This window comes from Eumetopias jubatus, unplaced genomic scaffold (genome assembly GCF_037043125.1).
Source record: "Eumetopias jubatus isolate StellerSeaLion01/CBP00866 unplaced genomic scaffold, mEumJub1_p1.0 scaffold_10, whole genome shotgun sequence".
Classification (NCBI taxonomy): domain Eukaryota; kingdom Metazoa; phylum Chordata; class Mammalia; order Carnivora; family Otariidae; genus Eumetopias; species Eumetopias jubatus.
This window is the reverse complement of record NW_028274816.1, coordinates 27,854,481-27,869,938: the sequence shown is the minus strand read 5'-3', so window position 1 is coordinate 27,869,938 and position 15,458 is coordinate 27,854,481. Positions and strand designations below refer to the sequence as shown.

The window sequence follows — 15,458 nt, the reverse complement described above, 5'->3', positions numbered from 1 at the left end:
GATCTAGTAACATCAAACAGAGGCTTTCTCTTTGACATAATCAGAAGGACTGGGGAAAATTGACGTAAGAATGACTTCCTTACTGTGGCATTCAGCATCATTGCAGTAAAATCATCTTACCTTTTGGGGAACACGGGGAGCAAGACAGAGCAGTTGGTAACATCTCAGCACTCAGCAGTAGTGCCTTGAGGGACTGGCCATGCAGACCAGTTTTATTATTATTATTTAATTATGTGAGTCTCTTTTATTCTAACCTTTTCTCCTTTCATGAGTCTTTTTTATTCTAAACAGGAGTTCTTTGTCAGCTATGTGTTTTGCAAATAGTTTCTATCAACTGTGGCTTGCTTTCTTTCTTTCTCTCTCTCTCTCTCTCTCTTTCTTTCAGATTTTATTTAAATTCAATTTAGTTAACATATAGTGTATTATTATCTTCAGGGGTAGAATTTAGTGATTCATCAGTTGCATATAATACCCATTACCTTTTTTCTTTCTTTCTTTTTTTTTTTTTTTACCTTTTTTCTTTCTTAATGGCATCTTTTGAAGGACATGGGTTTTGGTTAATCATAAAGTAGTTTCACTTATCAGTCTTTTATTTTATGATTGGAGCTTTTTGGGTCTTACTTAAGAAATATTTGCCTACCTCCAAATAATACATTCTTCTATATTATCTTCTAGAAGCTTTGTTGTTCTGCCTTTCATATTTAGATCTCTAATCAACTTGAAATTGATTTTTGAAGATGGTGTAAGGTATGGGTCAAGATTCATTTTTTTCCCATATGGACATTCAATTTGTTCAATGGCTATTGAAAAAAAACAGTCTTTTCTCCACTTCTCTGTGGTATCAGTTTCTTGGTTCCCAGATCTGTGCCATTAATATATTTGGTCTATTCTTGAACCATTACCATACTACTTAAGTACTATATACTTTTAATAAGTCATAAAATCTGGTAGGATAAATCCTTCAACTTTGTTCTTCAAGATTATCTTGGCTTTTCATGGTCCTTTTAGTTTCCATGTATATTTTAGAATCAGTTTGTTCATTTTCACCTTAAAAAGCTGATGGAAGGGGCGCCTGGGTGGCTCAGATGGTTAAGCGTCTGCCTTCGGCTCAGGTCATGATCCCGGGGTTCTGGGATCGAGCCCCACATCGGGCTCCTGGCTCAGCAAGGAGCCTGCTTCTCCCTCTCCCTCTGCCTCTCTCCCTGCTCATTCTCTCTCTCTCTCTGTATCTCTGTGTCTCAGATGAATAAATAAAATCTTAAAAAAAAAAAGCTGGTGGGATTTTGGGGCGCCTGGGTGGCTCAGTCAATTAAGCATCTGACCCTGTATCTCAGGATCATGATTTCAAGTCCCATGCTGGACTCCATGCTGGGTGCAGAGCCTACTTAAAAAAAAAAAAAAGCTGATGAAGTTTTGATTGGAATTGCACTGAATCTGTAGGCCAGGGAGAATAAATAATTTTACGTTGCTGAATCTTCTAATCTGTCAATATGGTATGTCCTTGCATTTATGTTAGGCTTCTTTAATTTAACTCAGTGTTTTCTGCAATTTTCCATGCAGAGGCATGTACATCTTCTATTAGATTTATTTCCAGGGATTTCTTTTCTTTCTTTTTTTTTTTTTTAAAGATTTTGTTTATTTGACAGGGAGAGACACAGCGAAAGAGGAAACACAAGCAGGTGGAGTGAGAGAGGGAGAAGCAGGCTTCCTACTGAGCCAGGAGCCTGATGCGGGGCTCAATCCCAGGACCCTGGGATCATGACCTGAGCCGAAGGCAGACACCCAACCGACTGAGCCACCCAGGTGCCCCTATTTCCAGGAATTTCATGCTTTTTATACATACATATATATATTAATGCTACATACACACATATATATGTGTATATATAACTAGATATACTATATAATGTATAATACATGATAATATAATACATAATAGCTAATATTATAAATATATTATGCTATTATAATAATTTGCTATTATTATAATATTCCTAATATTGGTAATTTGGCCTTTTTCTTTTTTATTGATCAGGATTGCCAGAGGTTTATGAATTCTATTAGTTTTTTCAAAGAACCAAATTTTGGCTTTCTTGATTTTATAGATTATACCTTTGTTTTTCATTTCATCGATTGCTGGTTTTATTTTTTTATTTTTAAAGATTTTATTTATTTATTTGAGAGAGAGGGAGAGAGAGAGAGCATGGGAGCCGGGGTGGGGGCGGGAGGAGCAAAGGGGAAGGAACAGATGGGGAGGGAGAGGGACAAGCAGACTCCCGGCTGAGCAAGGAGCCCCACATGGGGCTCAGTCTCACAACCCTGCGATCATGACCCCAGCCGAAACCAAGAGTCAGAAACTTAACTGAGTCACCCAGGTGCCCCTCGGCTGCTTTTATTTTTATATGCCTTCTCTTCTATTATTTTGTGTTTGGTATGGTGTTCTTTTTTTAAGTCCTTGAGATATATACTTAAATGATCAATTTTCAGCTTTTGTTCTAACATATGCATTTAGGCTATATATCATCAAGCAAAGTTGGCAGTCTTCTACCATCATCATAGGTTTGTCTGTTTCTCCTATAGTTCTATAAATACTTGCTTAACTTAGTTTGAGGCCACATTCTTAGTTGAAAAAAAATTCAGGGCTCCTGGGTGGCTCAGATGGTTGAGCGTCTGCCTTCGGCTCAAGTCATGATCCCAGGGTCCTGGGATCGAGTCCCGCATCGGGCTCCCTGCTCCTTGGGAGCCTGCTTCTCCCTCTGCCTCTCTCTCTCTCTCTCTGTCTCTCATGAATAAATAAATAAAATCTTTTTAAAAAAATTCAAAGTTGTGACACCTTCCCAATGAATTTGACCTTCTGTCATGAACAGAGTAAACCTCTCATCTCTTGTAATGATTTCTGCTTTTACATATATTTAATATTCCCATACCCGCTCTATTACAAGCCTAATATATGTTTGGCCATGCTCTTTTTTGTTATTTTTACTTTTTCTATTAACGTATGTTTAGATTTCTCATAAACAGTGAATAGTGGGCTCTTAAAACATTTTTGACTGACAGCTTTTGTCTTTTAAAGATTGGGAAGTTTAGGGGCACCTGGGAGGCTCAGCCAGTTAAGTGTCTGACTTTTGATTTTGGCTCAGGTCATGATCTCAGGGTTGTGAGATCAAGTCTTGGGTTGGGCTCCATGCTCAGCAGGGAGTCTGCTTGAGATTTTCTCTCTCTCTCTCTCTTCTTCTGCCTCCCCCGCCCCCCGCTAGCATGTGCACGCACACACACACTCTCTCTCAAATAAATAAATAAATAAATATTTAAGAAATAAAAAGATTGGAGAGTTTAAAAAATTCCTACAAAGGAAAAGTTGAATTCGGTTTTTCCTTAGTTCGGTAGCCCCTTCCAGATTGCCTTACATCTGCGCATGATACGACCATTTACCTAGTCCCCACATGTACAAAAACCCTAGAATTACCCAAAACCTATGCTGCAGTCTCCTCCTCTAAAGGGTATCTCCTGCAACTCTCATTTCCTTTTCCTTTTATTTTTTATTTTTAATTTTTTAAAAAGTTTGTTTGTTTCATTTATTTAAGTCATCTCTACACCCAATGTGGGGTTTGAACTCACAGCCCAGAGATGAAGAGTCACACACGCTCCTCAGACTGAGCCTGCCAGGTGCCCCTCGTTTCCTTTTCATTTTAGAAACATTAAAGTTAAAAGTGACACAAGAGAAGGAATATGGCTCAATCTTATCCTTTGATAGACGAAAATGAGCCCCAAGATCACACTGCTAGTGACAAGTACAGCTGGGAGCCAAGTTCTCTTTCACTTCAAGTTTAATGTTCATTCTTCTATTGCCACTAGAGGGGAGCAGCTAAAGGAGCCATGTTGCCTACCTGGTTGTTGAGGTGCTTCATAAATATTTGTTGGAATTGAACTTCTCTCTGTAACTCGGATGTTCCCTTCATGCTGAAACTAGTGCCATGTCCCCGACAGTCTCTCTTCTTCCAGGCCCCACCCCTTCCAATCCATCTTCAACACCACTGAAGAACTGACGTTTGATTTAGTACATGTCACCACCCTGCTCAGAAACTGCCAGAGGTTCCCTCTTGCAAAAACAATGAGATACAAATTCAACCTGGGATGCAAACCCTAACTACCTCCTCAAAGTCCTTCAAATTGCAAGATCCTTATATCTCTCCACCTGGCTGGCCTGACGCCTAGATTCAAGGGCCACCTCTCCATAAAGTCTTCTCCTTGGCATGCAGTGTCCTGTACAGTTACCCAGTCCCTAACTAGACTAGAAGTGCTTGAATCTCCAGCACTTAGCACACAGGAAAAGTCAACAGACACCTGCTAATAATTATGCCGGGAAATATAAACACACATTTGCCTCTAGCATATGTGAGCACACAGAAACCATACATGCACACACCCATTTTAAGCACTCATCTGAACATTAAACACTGTCGATATTAGGATATCTGAAGGTAATATCTTTTTATTCCACAGGTTGTTGAAGACGTACCTCATTCACTATGGGACAGACCCTAGGTTGCTTTTTTTTTTTTTTTTAAGATTTTATTTATTTATTTGAGAGAGAGAGCATGAGAGGGGAGAGGGTCAGAGGGAGAAGCAGACTCCCCACTGAGCAGGGAGCCCGATGCGGGACTCGATCCCGGGACTCCAGGATCATGACCTGAGCCGAAGGCAGTCCTTCAACCAACTGAGCCACCCAGGCACCCAAACCCTAGGTTTTTTTTGTCTGGTTGGTTGGTTTGCTGAAGGGCAGCAGATGAAGCACTGAGTTTGCGTTTTGTGTTTTTGTTTTTGTTTTTTTAGTTTTATTGAGATAGAATTTATATACAGCTGTGTGTGAGTTTAAGGTGTACAGTCGCACTTATATGTAGAATCTAAAAAAAAACGAACCCAAACTCAGAGAAAAAAAAGGTCAGATTTGTGATTACCAGGAGTGGAAACATTGGTTTGTGAGTCAGAAGCCCTGAATCGACTTTGGGTCCTAACATCGGCCCCAGTGACGTTAGCAAGTTTCTTAAGCTACCAAACACTGATTTCTTTTCTCTTTTTTAAAAATAGAGTTAAAGTTCACATAACACAACATGTATCATTTTAACCATTTTAACATGTACGGTTCAGTGGCATTTAGTTCACTATGTTGTACGACCACCACCTCTACCAAAACATTTTCATCATCCCAAAGGGAAACCCCATGCCCATTTCCTTCTCCCTGCCCACCCACCCCCCCAGCCACCCTAGGCCCTGGCTACCAGTAACCTACCCTCTGTCTCTGTGGATTGGCCTCTTCTGGCTATTTAATATAAATGGAATCATACAACATATGACGTTTTGTGTCTGCTTACTTTTACTCAGCATATTTTTTCAAGGTTCCTCCCTGTTGTAGCATGTATCAGCCCTTGATTCCTTTTCCAGGCTGAACAATATTCCACCACTGTATGGATATATTGCATTTTGTTTATCCATTCATTGGTTGAATGACGTCTGAATTGTTTCCATCTTTTGACAGTTGTGAATGGTGCTTCTATGAATATTTGGCTTCTTTTAGTGTAAAATAGGGATTTAAAAAGCTCACTGGCCTGGCTGCCCTAAGGGCTGTTGTGAAACCCAAATAAGAACACATAAGAAACACCTCATGAGCCCTCAGCCGCCTGCATGTGCATTGTGGGGGTGCTGGTGGTGGGAATGTTATGGTTATGCTTCTGGGCAAGTTACCCGTTCTGGCCTCAGCCTTCCCTCTGTCCAGTTTGCCATCCAATGCCAGTTTCAAGCCTGGCAGAGACCAGCTGCTCATAGCTGAATCTAGATGTCCATTCTTGGCCATTTCAGATCAAGCAATCAGGGCAAAAGGGCCAATTATCTATGAGGACGATAACTCCCTTTGGGCTTCTGAGTCACAATCTGGCCTTGCTGCTACTGGGCCTGAGTTATTCATGGGAGAGTGGAATAATCTCTAAACAAATCTACTGTGTGGGGTGCTTCTAGATGGGTAGGATGGGCAGTGAGTGATTGGGGTTATTGCAAAACTCTCTTAGTGGCTCTATGCTAGCCAGATCAGCAGTGCAGAGGGTGACCTTCATCTATTCCCTGTTGGCCAAGTGCCCACTCTCTTGTGACCCAGGACACCAAAGAAAGGGAAGATATCCATATGTCCCCCAATGGGGGAAAAAGAACGTGAAGCTATAGAGTATTTGTAAAGCAACTCATTAAACAAAACAAAACAAAACCCAAAAAACTCTAAATCGCTATGGTGCTGAGTGCCAAGAGCAGAGAGAACATACGCATTAAGAAACGATAGTTTAGTCTCTTGCTGCAGCAACGCGAGTGGGAGCACCAGGTGCCGGGCTCGGAGCGGAACTCCACGGATAGCTCTAAGAAAATGGCAGACAAGCCGGACATGGGCGAAATCGCCAGCTTCGATAAGGCCAAGCTGAAGAAAACGGAAACGCAGGAGAACACCCTGCCGACCAAAGAGACCATTGAGCAGGAGAAGCGGAGTGAAATTTCCTAAGAACCTAGAGGATTCCCCACCCCCGTCATCTTCAAGACACCCCAGTCGCGATGTGGAAGAAGAAGAGCCACCTGCAAGATGGACACGAACGACAAGCTGCACTGTGAACCCGGGCACTCCGTGCCGACGCCACCAGCCTGCGGGTCTCTGAGGGGATCCCCCCCAATCAGACTGCCAAATTCTCCGGTTTGCCCTGGGATATTATAGCAAATTATTTGTATGCTTAATGAAAATAAAACACACCTCGTGGCATGGCAAAAAAGAAAGAAACGATAGTTTAGAGAAATTAATGAGAAAAGGCCCCCAGGCAGTGGGTGCTCGGGTGATTTAGAATAAGGAAGGCTGGGATTGGTGCAAATTACTCTATCCCTCCCAGGGCATTTGCTTGGGGGCCAGGGACCCCATCCCATCTTTTGTGACATCTACACGCTTGCTGGGTCGCAGTGTGTGAGGTGGGAGTTTTCCTTGTCCATTAAATGATAGTACCATCCACACTCTTGACCTCCATGTTCTTACACTCGACCCCCAGGTCAAAGAGGAAAAGGGAGCAAGGGAAGTGAGAGCCATGGATCTCAGGTCCTTGTAGAGGGTTGGGAGTCTCTGCACTCTCACTTTCTTCAGACCAGTTTTGGCCCCATCGTGTTGATGTGAGTATGTCCACCAGCACCTTAATGATGGCAGCCCTTGTTCTGCTCTTATGCTTTGGCTCTAACTTCTTGTGGATCCTTGCCCCTTCTCAGACACTCACTCTCCCAATGCTTATCAGCCCCTTTGATGGCCCCTCCTTCTCCCCCACCCCCATCACCAGCATATTTTCTTTTTCCTACCACCTCTGAGATGGAACTATTTCACAAGGTCACCCTCAAGTCTCCATTTTCCCCTCTGTACTCTTCCCTCTACTTCCTTGAGCTCAGCAACCCTCTCTTGGTGAATTTTAAATCAACAGCTCCCTCCCTAACCCTCTGTCAAATCCAGGGCGGTATTTTTGGTCACTATGTGAGCTTCCCCCATGCCTGAACCCAAACCCATTATCTGGCCCCTAAAACACCAGCCTCTCCTATTTCTGCAATGACATCACGAAACTTGGCAATATTCAGTGAGGGGCTCCTTTTTAGTCCTCATCTCCCACAGGATCCAAACCAACCAGCTGCTGCGTTGGGTCCATTCTACCTCTGAGCTGTCTCTCATCTTCACCCGACCTTCACAGTCTGGATACAGATCCTTATGTCATTCACCTGGACCATCAGAGAACCTCACATTATTTCATTGAGTAAAAACTGTTGGGATAACTAGTCAATTACTAAGGCAAATGAAAGTCTGTGAGTCAATTTGGAGCACAGGAAGCAAATATATTAAAGCAGTGGCAGAGCTGCCTGGTTCGGCTGAGTATCTACTTGAGAAATTTGTAAGAATATGTACCAAAATGATTTTGGAAGTTACCTCCCATTTCCATGTTTATATTTCCCGCCTTTTTTTTTTTCTGAAATGAGCATGTGTGGATAATGGGTTGAGGAAAAATAACCTTAGATTAATATATTTATTTATATGGGTGGTGCACAGATGTGTCATTACTGTATAAAAGTTTTACAAGGGATAAAATCAGACCAAGGGCTGGGGGTAAAGGAGAGAACTGACTATAAAGGGTCATGAAAGACCTTTTTGGGGGCAATAGAAATATTCTAAGTTTTGATTTTGGTGGTGGTAACATGACTGTATTTGTCAAAACTCACAGAACTGTATGCCTAATGGGGTGAATTTTACTGTATGTAAGTTATACCCCAGTGAACCTGACTTTAAAAAAAAAAGAGGTATATAGTAGTTTATAGATTGAGTAAGGCAAGCCCTGTTTCAGTCATCATGCCCCAGCCCAGGCCCCCAGTTCTACTTCCCTCACAAGAGGTAGTCATTGTCCACAGTCTGGCATATTTCCTTCTGGTTCTCTCTCCACCCCAACTTCTGTTCCACATATACTTCTTTTTTTCAGGTTTTGAAGATTTTATTCACTTATTTGAGAAAGAGAGAGTGGGGGAGGGGCAGAGGGAAAGGGAAGGAGAGAATCCCAAGCAGACTCCCTGCTGAGCGCAGAGCCTAACTTGGGGCTCCATCTCATGACCTTGAGATCATGACCTGAGTCGAAATCAAGAGTCAGAGGCTTAACCAACTGAGCCAACCAGACACCTCTACACTTTTTTAAAATAAAGATTTGATTTATTTATTCGATAGAGAGAGAGAGAGAGTGAGAGTGATAAACAAGCAAGGGGAGGGGCAGGCAGAGGGAAAGGGAGAAGCAGATGCCCTGCTGAGCAGGGAGCCCAATGCGGGGCTCGATCCCAGGACCCCGGGATCATGACCTGAGCCAAAGGCAGATGCTTAACTGACTGAACCACCCAGGCGCCCCAACCCCTACACTTTTTTAAACTTGACATATAACATTGTATTAGTTTCAGGTATACGTCATAATGATTTGACATATGTATATATTGTGAAACAATAAGTTTAGTTAATATCCATCATCGCAAGTAATTACATTTTTTTCCTTGTGATAAGAACTTGTAAGATCTAGTCTCTTAGTAAATTTCAAATAGATAGTACAATATTGTTAGCTATAGTCACCATGCTGTGCATTACTTCCCCAGGAATTTTTTTTAAATCTTATAACTGGAAATTTGTACCTTTTGACCACTTTTACCCATTTTACACACTCCCCACTCTCCTGCCTCTGGCAATCACCAAACTGTTCTCTGTTTCTATGTTTGTTTGTTTGTTTGTTCTTTAGATTCCACATATAAGTGAGATCATACAATGCTTGGCTTCTCTATTCAGTTTCAGTTTCAATGCCTTCAAGGTCCATTCATGTTGTCACAAATAGCAGAACTTCCTTCTTTTTTATGGCTGAATAATACTCCATTGTATTTTTTCCATAACATTCCACACACACCATATTATCTTTATCCATTCATCCACTGATGGACACATAGGTTATTTCCATGTCTGCACCTTTCTTTTTCTACCTAACAATGTAGCTTAGAAATGGGAGCACCTGGCTGACTCAGTCAGAAGAATACAAGAATCTTGATCTTGGGGTTGTGAGTTCAAGCCCCAGGTGGGTGTAGAGATTACTTAAATAAAGAAATAAACTTAAAACAAAAACAATATGAATTACTCCATATCCACTTATAGAGATTTTCCTCACTTTCTGTTACAGCTTCATAGTATTACACTGGGTGGATGTATCACAATTTATTAAACCAGTCTCCTTTCTGTATATGTACATTTAGATTATTATCAGTATTTTGCAATTACAAATTGTAAAGAATGAGTAGTCACGTACATATTATTTTTATATGACTTAGATGAGTATTTTCAGAGTAAATTCCTAAAAATGAAATTGCTGGGTTAGGGGGTAAATGTATTTATAGTTTTATTAAATAGGGTCAAATCCCATTCCACAGACAACCTGTTGCACTCCCACCAGTAAAACATGAGAGTCAACAGTGGGTGGTCAAACTTTAGAATGCTTGCCCATCTCATAGGGGAGAAATTGTGTAGTCAATTTGCATTTCTCTTGGTAAGAATCAGTGTAATCTTTTGAAAGCCTTCCTGATGCAAGTCCCTTCCCCCTTAAATACTACTTACATGATGACTGTTGCCAAGTTAAAAATCTTTTAGTGTGTTGCTAAAGCATACTGACTATAACTTACATTCCTTTTCTAGTATGCAATGTCTTCTGCCATCTGTCTCAATCCACCTTTCATCTGTGTCTCCAGTTTTTGTCCAGATATTAAAAGAGAAGATAGACTGGATTCATTACTCCTAAATACACTCTTTTTTCCCCCTCTTCTCTTCTCTTCTCTTCTCTTCTTTCTCTCCTCTCCTCTCCTCTCCGCTCCTCTCTTCCTTCCTTCCTTCCTTCCTTCCTTCCTTCCTCTCTCTCTCTCTCTCTCTCTCTCTCTTTTCCCTCTGAGGCTTTGCTCATTGTGGTAGTGTCCTCTTTTGGGGATGGCCATTATACTCTTTCCATGAATTGATGTTTGTCTCTATCTCAAGGTCCAGCTTAAATATCCACCCTAATTTCCCTCATTCATATTTGTTGTATCTGTTCATAATCCATCCTCCTTACCAGACTGTAGACATTATACCAACCACTTTCTCTAGAAGAAGAAGGGACATACTGAATCACCAGAGGAGGATTTTTCTTTTTAACAAACATACTCGTATGTTCAGCTCATCACTCAACATTATGGGTATGAAAAATTCTGGAGAAATTTGGCATATTCTAGGGGATTTGGATACAGTGGTGAAGAAAACAGATAAGTTCTCTCTCTGAAGGAGATTGGTGAAAAGCACCAATCAGAGAATTAAAATGGTGATGTGAAGACATTCTCTTCCATTCAAGATGAAATAAATCAATGTAAGCAAAGCTGGTTCTTTGGGAAGATCATCAAAATTGATTAAATCTCTAGCCAAAATGATAAGGAAGAGAAAAGAATACATAAGTTAACAGTATCAGGAATGAGAGAGGTGAGCTCAAAACAAATTCTACCACTATTAAAAAGTTAATGAGGGTTTACTACAAATTTTTCCCTAACAAATTTGACAATTTAAATGAAATGGACTAATTCCTTGAAAGACATGAACTACCAAATCCATTTAAGAAGAAAGTCCTATAGCTATTAACAAAATAGAATTTATAGTTTAAAACTTCCTCACAAAGGAGATTTTAGACCCAGATGACTTCACTGGTTATTCTACCAAACGTTGTCTTCACTGAGTATTTTACTAAACATTTAAGGAAAAAATAATACCAACTCCACACAAATTCTTTCAAAAATTGAAGAGGAGTCGATACATTAACTTATACTTTGAGGCCAATATTACTGTAATACTGTATATTACTGTAATTACTTATACTGAGGCCAATATTAAAACCAGATTTTAAAATCACAAGAAAATAAAACCACAGACCAGCATTACTCATAATCATCATTGCAAAAACGATTGCAAAAATTCTTAATCAAATTTTTAAAAAGTAAGCAAATTAAACACGGTACATTAAAACAATAATATATCATGACCAAATGGGGTCTCCCAGGAATTCATACTTGGTTTAACATTAATAACTCAGTCAATAATATCACCATATTAACAAGCTGAAAAATGCAAAAGTATATGATCATCTCAATAAATGCATAAAAAGCATCTGACAATCCAATATCCATTTCTCATTTTTTCAATTTTTAAAATTGTAGTAAAATACACAAAATGTAAAATTTACCATCTTAACCATTTTTAAAATTTTTTAAAAGATTTTGTGTATTTGACAGAGAGAGAGACAGCGAGAGAGGGAACACAAGCAGGGGGAGTGGGAGAGGGAGAAGCAGACTCCCCGCTGAGCAGGGAGGCTGACCTGGGGCTCAATCGCAGGACCCTGGGATCATGACCTGAACAGAAGGCAGATGCTTAATGACTGAGCCACCCAAGCGCCCCCCATCTTAACCATTTTACGTGTACAGTTCAGTGATACTAAATACACTCATAATGTTGTGTAACCATTGTCACCATCCATCTTCATAATTCTTTTTGTCTTGCAAAACTGAAACTCTATCCCGGTTAAACAATAACTCCCCATTCCTTCCTGTCCCTAGCCCCAGGCAACCACCATTGTTCTTTTTGTCTATGATTTTGGTTACTCTAAGTACCTCGTGTGAGTGGAATCATACAGTAGTTGTCTTTTTATGACTGATTTATTTCACTTAGTATAATGTCCTCAAGTTTCATCCATGTTGTAGCATATGTCAGAATTTCCTTCCTTTCTAAGGCTGAATAATATTCCCTTGTGAGTACAGCATACCAATATCCATGTCTATCATCCCATAATATCCTTTCATCGAAGCAAGAATAGAGGGCAACAATATCAATCTCCTAATGGTTATCTTTGAAAATCTTACAACGAATATAAAACCTAATGGCAAGAAACTGAATACTTTCTTCTAATATCAGAAAGAATGCAAGGATTCCATGCTTACCACTTTTATTCAACATTATACTAAAAGTCATAGCCAAGGCGATAGGAAATAAAAGGCCTCCAGAATAGAGATGAAGAAGTCAAATTATCTCTATTGAGAGATGACATGACTGTAGAAAATCTAATGGAATCTACAAAAAAGCAACTAGAAGTACTATGTGAGTTAAGCAAGTTTGCAGAGTATAAGGTCAATTTACAGAAATCAATTATATTTCTATATACTAGTAACAAACAGAGGTTGGAGTTAAAAAACAATACTATTTACAAAGCATCAAAAAACATGATATAGTTAGGAATACATCTGACAAAAGATGTGTGAAACCTGCACCCCAAAAACTACAAAACATTGCTGAGAGACGTTAATGGAGAATTAAATAAAAGGAGACATACTATGTTCAATAATTGGAGTGCCTAATATTGTTAAGATGTCGGTTTAACCTAAATTGATCTATAGATTGAATGCAATTCCACTCAAAATCCAGCAGACTATTTTTATAGAAATTGACAAACTGATTCTAAAATTCCATGGAAACCCAAAGGACCTAGAATAGACAAAAGACCTTATAAAAAGAACAATTTGGGGACTTACACTACCTGATTTCAAGACCTATGTTGAGGCAGCATTATAGTGGGGGTAAAGTTAGATAAAAGATGAATAAAACAGAGTCCAGTTTTATTTTTCCCTCTCTTCCTTTACGATCCTGTTTTGTTTCTTGAATTCCACATATGAGTGAAATTACATGATAATTGTTTTTCTCTGATTGAGTTATTTTGCTTAGCATAATACTCTCTAGTTGTATCCATGGTGGTTGCAAATGGCAAGATTTCATTTTTTTTGATGGCTGAGTAGTATTCCATTGTATATATATATACCACATCTTCTTTATCCATTCATTGTTTGATGGACATCTGGGCTCTTTCCATAGTTCAACTATTGTGGACATTGCTGCTATAAACTTTGGGGTGCACGTGTCCCTTTGGATCACTACATTTGTATCTTTGGAGTAAATACCCGTAGTGCAATTGCTGGGTCATAGGGTAGCTCTATTTTCAACTTTTTGTGGAACCGCCATACTATTTTCCGGAGTGGCTTCACCAGCTTGCATTCCCACCACCAGTGTAAGAGGGTTCCCCTTTCTCCGCATCCTCACTTCTGTTGTTTCCTGACTTGTTAATTTTAGCCCTTCTGACTGGTGTGAGGTGGTATCTCATTGTGTTTTTGATTTGTATTTCCCTGATGCCGAGTGATGTTGAGCACGTTTTCATGTGTCTGTTGGCCATTTGGATGTCTTCTTTGCAGAAATGTCTGTTCATGTTTTCTGCCCATTTTTGATTGGATTATTTGTTCTTTGGGTGTTGAGTTTGACAAATTCTTTATAGATTTTGGATACTAGCCCTTTATCTGATATGTCATTTGCAAATATCTTCTCCCATTCTGTTGGTTGTCTTTTGGTTTTGTCGACTGTTTCCTTTACTGTGCAAAAGCTTTTATCTTTCTTTTCCCCAAAGATTTTATTTATTTATTTGACAGAGAGAGACACAGCGAGAGAGGGAACACAAGCAGGGGGAGTGGGAGAGGGAGAAGCAGGCTTCCCGCGGAGCAGGGAGCCCAATGCGGGGCTCGATCCCAGGACCCTGGGATCATGACCTGAGCTGAGGGCAGACACTTAACGATTGAGCCACCCAGGCACCCCAAAAGCTTTTTATCTTGATGAAGTCCCAATAGTTCCTTTTTGCCTTTGGAGATGTGTCCAGCAAGAAGTTGCTGCAGCCAAGGTTGAAGAGGTTGTTGCCTGTGTTCTCCTCGAGGATTTTGATGGATTCCTGTCTCACACCTAGGTCTTTCATCCATCTTGAGTCTCTTTTTGTGTGTGGTGTAAGGAAATGGTCCAGTTTCATTCTTCTGCATGTGGCTGTCCAATTTTCCCAACACCCTTTGTTGAAGAGACTGTCTTTTTTTCCATTGGATATTCTTTCCTGCCTTGCCAAAGATGAGTTGACCATAGAGTTGAGGGTCCATTTCTGGGTTCTCTATTCTGTTCCATTGATCTATGTGTCTGTTTTTGTGCCAGTACCATACCATCTTGATGATTACAGCTTTGTGATAGAGCTTGAAGTCCAGAATTGTGATGCCACCAGCTTTGGTTTTCTTTTTCAACATTCCTTTGACTATTCAGAGTCTTTTCTGGTTCCATACAAATTTTAGGATTATTTGTTCCATTTCTGTGAAAAAAGTTGATGGTATTTTGATAGGGATTGTATTGAAAGTATAGATTGCTCTAGGTAGCATAGACATTTTAGCAACATTTATTCTTCTTATCCATGAGCATGGAACATTTTCCATTTCTTTGTGTCTTCCTCAATTTCTTTCATGAGTGTTCTATTGTTTCTGAGTACAGATACTTTGCCTCTTTGGTTAGGTTAGGTTTATTCCTAGGTATCTTATGGGTTTTGGTGAATTGTTAATGGGATTGATTCCTTAATTTCTCTTTCTTCTGTCTCATTATTAATGTATAGAAATGTGATTGCCTTCTGTGCATTGATTTTATATCCTGCCACTTTGCTGAATTCCAGTATGAGTTCTAGCAATTTTGGGGTGGAGTCTTCTGGATTTTCCAGATAGAGTATCATGTCATCTGTGAAGAGTGAGAGTTTGACTTCTTCTTTGCCAATTCAGATGCCTTTTATTTCTTTTTGTTGTCTGATTGCTGAGGCTAGGACTTCTAGTACTGTGTTGAACAACAGTGGTGATAGTGGACATCCCTGTCATGTTCCTGACCTTAAGGGAAACAAGCCATAAGAGACTCTTAATCATAGGAAACAAACTGAGGGTTGCTGGAGGGGGAGGGGATGGGGAGGGGGGTAACTGGGTGTTGAACATTAAGAAGGGCACGT

The 15,458-nt window shown here is 40.0% G+C and overlaps 1 pseudogene; it reads left to right on the top strand.

The window, feature by feature from the left end:
* The first annotated feature begins 6,391 nt into the window (after positions 1 to 6,391).
* On the top strand, positions 6,392 to 6,600 carry LOC114200821 (thymosin beta-10 pseudogene; annotated as a pseudogene).
* The last annotated feature ends 8,858 nt before the right edge of the window (positions 6,601 to 15,458 follow it).